Genomic DNA, 6,191 nt, shown 5'->3' on the forward strand with positions numbered 1-6,191 from the left:
ATTTCTGAAGAGTATAGTGAAATATCGTGTGTGAAGAGGTTTTGATTTGCAGATAGAGGAGGAAAGTTAATGAAGGGTAGAACCACATAACAGATGCTTATATTGTGCGTGTGTCTCTGTGTGGGTGTGATTTCTCCAAGACATCTGAGTATTTGTTTGAACAAAGTCAGGTGAAAGTTTAGCAAATATTAGATTAATGTGATGAACATATGCAATGAACTATTGATATCAATAGCTACTCTATTTTGTGCTTGTTGAGGACCATCACATGAGTATTTGTTCAGTTCAGTTCAGTAGCTCAGTTGTGTCCGACTCTTTGCAACCCCATGAATCGCAGCATGCCAGGCCTCCCTGTCCATCACCAACTCCCGGAGTTCACTCAAACTCATGTCCATCAAGTCAGTGATGCCATCTAGCCATCTCATCCTCTGTGGTCCCCTTCTCCTCCTGCTCCCAATCCCTCCCAGCATCCGAGTCTTTTCCAATGAGTCAACTCTTCGCATGAGGTGGCCAAAGTACTGGAGTTTCAGCTTTAGCATCAGTCCTTCCAAAGAACACCCAGTGCTGATCTCCTTTAGAATGGACTGGTTGGATCTCCTTGTAGTCCAAGGGACTCTCAAGAGTCTTTTCCAACACCACAGTTCAAAAGCATCAATTCTTCGGCGCTCAGCTTTCTTCACGTCCAACTTTCGCATCCATACGTGACCACTGGAAAAACCATAGCCTCGACTAGATGGACCTTTGTTGGCAAAGTAATGTCTCTGCTTTTGAATATGCTACCTAATTTGGTCATAACTTTCCTTCCAAGGAGTAAGCGTCTTTTAATTTCATGGCTGCAATCACCATCTCATCATTTATATAAATAAGCCTTGCCAACATGAGAAAGCAGGATGATTTTTTTTTTCAACTTGAAGTAGAATTATAATTGAAAAGTGACAGAATTTAAACTATAAAATCATAAAATGTAAAGAGAAGGAAGTTATCTTTAGAGATACTATGGTTTACCTTCTTTGGGTATAGAAAGATTTAGCATACTAAAGGAAGAGAAACCATACCTAGGTGAGCTAAAGAGCCAAGGCCCCGCCTGCTCAGTGGCTGGAACACCATATCTCTCCTTTTTGCTATGCCAAGCAAGTTCTGTTAAAGAAATTTTCAAACATTTTTGGAAGTTACCATGAGAATTGGGGGGGAAAAATCTAACTGAACATGTTATGTATTTTAATATAATAAATGATGATTTATTATTTACTTACAGACTGTATGCAGGTCAAAAGCAACAGTTAGAACTGGATATGGAACAACAGACTGCTTCCAAATAGGAAAAGGAGTCCATCAAGGCTGTATATTGTCACCCTGCTTATTTAACTTCTATGCAGAGTACATCATGAGAAATGCTGGGCTGGAAGAAGCACAAGCTGGAATCAAGATTGTGGGGAGAAATATCATTAACCTCAGATATGCAGATTACACCACCCTTATGGCAGAAAGTGAAGAGGCACTAAAAAGCCTCTTGATAAAAGTGAAAGAGGAGAATGAAAAAGCTGGCTTAAAACTCAGCATTCAGAATACTACAATCATGGCATCTGGTCCCATCACTTCATGACAAAAAGATGGGGAAACAATGGAAACAGTGACAGACTTTATTTTGGGGGGATCCAAAATTAAATTAAACTAAATTAAAATTAAATTAAATTAAAAACCACTTGCTCCTTGGAAGAAAAGTTATGACTAACCTAGACAGCTTATTAAAGAGCAGAGACACCACTTTGCCAAGAAAGGTCCGTCTAGTCAAAGCTATGGTTTTTCCAGTAGTCATGTATCAATGTGAGAGTTGGACTATAAAGAAAGCTGAGTGTTTTAGAATTGATGTTTTTGAACTGTGGTGTTGGAGAAGTCTCTTGAAGGGTCCCTTGGACTGCAAGGAGATCCAACCAGTCCATCCTGAAGGAAATCAGTCCTGAACATTCATTGGAAGGAATGATGTGAAAGCTGAAACTCCAGTACTTTCGCCACCTGATGCAAAGAACTAACCCTTTTGAAATGACCCTGATGCTGGGAAAGATTGAAGGTGGGAAGAGAAGGGGATGACAGAGGATGAGAAGGTTGGATGGCATCACCGACTCAATGGACATGAGTTTGGGTGAACTCCGGGAGCTGGTGATGACAGGGAGGCCTGGCGTACTGCAGTCCATGGGATCTCAAAGAGCTGGACACAGCTGAGTGACTGAACTGAACTGAAAGACTTCTAAAGTATTTGGTTTTAAATATTTTAAAAGTTGAGATCCACTGAAGATGTATCTTAAGTGTCTGATTCAGTTCAGTTCAGTTCAGTCACTCAGTCGTGTCCAACTCTTTGCAACCCCATGGACTATACAGTCCATGGAATTCTCCAGGCCACAATACTAGAGTGGGTTCCCTTTTCCTTCTCCAGGGGATCTTCCCAACCCAGGGATTGAATCCAGGTCTCCCACATTGCAGGTGGATTCTTTACCAGCTGATCCACAAAGGAAGCCCAAGAATACTGAAATGGGTAGCCTATCCCTTCTCCAGCAGATCTGCCCAACCAAGCAACTGAACTGGGGTCTCCTGCTTTGCAGGCAGATTCTTTACCAACTGAGCTATCAGTATTCTTGGACTAAGTAGGCAATCATTAAATGTTCATTTGTTTATACTTTTATGTATCCAATGAACATTTATTAGTACTTACGTCAAGCACTCTGCTAGACACTGGAAAAAGATTAAATAAAAGACGTGATCCCTGACTTATTGAAGCTTACATTTATGGGGATACAGTCACATGCACACACACATGATATAATAGATATATTGGGGTTATTCACAAGATACTATGTATGCATAATCTTCCCAATTTGCTTGCATGAGAGTTGAAGCTTAAATTTTGTAACTTTTCTTAGATAATAGGCACAGAGAAAACTTTGTTCCATGGTGGGCACTTTGGTTGTAAGGAGAAATGGTCATGGAAATGAAAGACCAATAGCTTGGGCAAATTCATAATTTCTGGAAGACTAATCCTAAATCTAGTTTGCCACTATATTAGCAACAGGTACTTTATATGAAAAAGTATAGTATGTGAATTTGGAAACCAATGCTGGAGGATAAACTTCAAAGAGAACGTGAAAAAGAATTGACTATAGAATGATTTGAGGAAGAACCTTGACCCTTTCTAGTCCTAACAGCTAAGAATGTCTAGACTTTGAGTACAGTTCAGAGAGAAGGAAAAACAAATACTGGGGAAAAAAATGAAGGAACATGAACAAACCAATTAAAAGACCACTAACATTTCTATTACTTTTGGTAGTTAACAACTGAACACTCCTCCTGAACACTGAACAGTTTACTCCTGAACACTGAATAGTTTCCTCCTGAACACTCCTTCCCGGCTTCCCCTGCTCAACACACAGTGATATAAATCCCTAATTAGTTTCACCACAACATTTTTAGAATATCATTTTAAGTTTTGAAAATATTACATGGTAACTTAATTTTTTTTAAACAAAAAAAGGTGTATATGAAAAAACTGTCTCTTTTCCATTTCACTTTGTCGAAGCTAAGAAGACTTCAGAATTTCCATGCAGCATTGTTTAGGTGTAGTGATTTCATTAGGTTTGGAAATTACATAACAAAAGGACTAATTTTCTTCAAGTCACACAGATTTGGAGAAGGCAATGGCACCCCACTCCAGTCCTCTTGCCTGGGAAATCCCATGGATGGAGGAGCCCGGTAGGCTGCAGTCCCTGGGGTCGCTAAGAGTCGGACACGACTGAAGTGACTTAACAGTAGCAGCAGAAAAGAACAGGTGACTTTTCTTAGAGCTGTGTGCAAATACCAGGAACACTCTTTTTAGTTCTTTTTCTTTTTAAAATACATTAATTTTTTTTAAAATTTTTGACTGTGCTGGGTCTTCATTGCTTCACAGGCTGCCCTCTCCTTGCTGTGCGTGGGGTTCTCCTTGCAGTGGCTTCTCTCTTGAAGAGCGTGGCCTCTAGGGCTCTGGGCTTCAGAAGTTGCAGCCTGTGGTGTCAGTAGCTGTGGCTATGCAGTCGTGGTGCACAGGCTTAGCTGCTCCTCAGCACGTGGGATCTTCCTGAATCAGGGTTGGAACCCATGTCTCCTGCATTGGTAGGCAGATTATTTACCACTGAACTAACAGGGAAGCACTTTCCTTTTTTTTTATGTATATGTAGAGTGGCTTTTGAGGAAGTAATGTAGATTATGGAGCTCTAAAGCTCCCTTTTAAATCACCTCTTAGTGCTGCCACTACCTTGAGCAATCAATATTAAAAGCTCCATGCTTCTATAAACACACAAATATGCACATATGGTTTTTATTTAAAAATTGGTTTCACAGAAAAGAGACTATATTCTTCATATTACTCCATAACTTTTAATTATTAAATCAAAGCATCCCTCCAGTATTAAGTCAAAACCTAACATAATTTTTTACAGTCAAATATTTTTTTGATTAACTATAATTATGGACATTCAATTTATTTCTAGTTTTTTATCCTTTTTTCTTTTCTTTTGCAGCATCAAACAATGCTATAACAATGTAACATACACCTTTATCCATTTATCTTAGGTACATGTATTTTTTTGTTGTTGTTTTGTTTGTATTTTGGCCCTCAGCTTGCAGGTGGCTCAAATGGTAAAAAAAAAAAAAAAAAAAATCTGTCTGCAGTGTGGGATACCTGGGTTTAATTCTTGGGTCAGGAAGATCCCCTGGAGAAGGGAATGGCTACCCACTCCAGTATTCTTGCCTGGAGAATTCCATGGACAGAGGAGCCTGGCTGGCTACAGTCCACAGGGGTCACAAAGAGTTGGACACCACTGAGCAACTGACATTTTTCACTTTGTGGGATCTTAGTTTCTCAACCAGGGTACCAGGATTTGAACTTGGTTTCCCACAGTGAAAGCTCCAAGGCCTAACCACTGGACTGCCAGAGAATTTCCAATACATGTATTTTTTATTACAGCAGGACAGAGTCCCAAAAACTAGAACTGCTAGTTCAGAAGTGTACATACTTTAAATTTTAATACATATTTCCAGATTATTTTTCTCAACTTGTAGCAACTCATACTTAGCCTCATTAGCTACTGCATTGCCTTTAAATGCAAATGCATTGCCTTAAAATTTTGTGCTAATCTAATTGCAAAACTAAGTTATTAGTCTTCCCTTAATTTGCATTCACTATTCTTAAATTTTACCTTTTCATTTTCTAACGTGAGATTTTTTAAAAATCATATATATGTATTTAATGGGCTTCCCTGACAGCTCAGACAGTAAATCATCTGCCTATAATGCGGGAGACCAAGGTTCAATCTCTGGGTTGGGAAGATCCCCTGGAGAAGGAAATGGCAACCCACTCCAGTACTCTTGCCTGAAAGATTCCATGGACTGAGGAGCCTGGTAGGCTACAGTCCATGGGGTTGCAAAGAGTCAGACATGACTGAGTGATTTCATGTATATATATATTTAATGGAAGAAATATCATTCAATAGAAAATATTTTTCCTTGAAATTATTATTGGTCTATTGTCTCAGACTGTTACCTCATTGTACATACAGTGTCTTTTTTCAGACTATTTTCAGCCATTTCCAGATTAAATTCTACTTTATGGTACCAGCAAAAAAAATGTACAGTTTATATAGATTTGAAGTAAATTTATAAATAATTCTTACCTCTGTCTTCAAATACTTTGATTCCTTAATTAATGTATGAAGGATGTTCTTAAGTTCATGGGAATCCTTTCATTTCCAGGATTCTTAAATAACTAAAAAGCTTTCAATAATGAGATGGTTTTTCCATAAGATAGGAGTTTCTAAAAACAGCGCTGCAAACAAAGCATTTTTATTACCTGCTTTATAGGCCTTATTAACCACCGTTAAGGTGAATGGATTCATGATCTCATATTGTCATAAAAACAGAAGCAATTCGTTTGCAAAAAGAAAATGCCTGGGGTAATTAAAATGCATTTCCCATTTCATGGTACTAAATTACCCTATCTCCTTTCATATTCAGCTACAGTGGTTCCAGTTCACTATGCAAATGGGAAGACTCTGAACTTCCCACTTTTAATGAAAGCTTGCATGCTTGCTAAATTGCTTCAGTAGTGTCCATCTCTGAGATTCTATGGAGTATAGCCCACCAGGTTCCTCTGTCCATGAGATTCT

The sequence above is a fragment of the Capra hircus genome, chromosome 14 (genome assembly GCF_001704415.2).
Source record: "Capra hircus breed San Clemente chromosome 14, ASM170441v1, whole genome shotgun sequence".
Taxonomy (NCBI): domain Eukaryota; kingdom Metazoa; phylum Chordata; class Mammalia; order Artiodactyla; family Bovidae; genus Capra; species Capra hircus.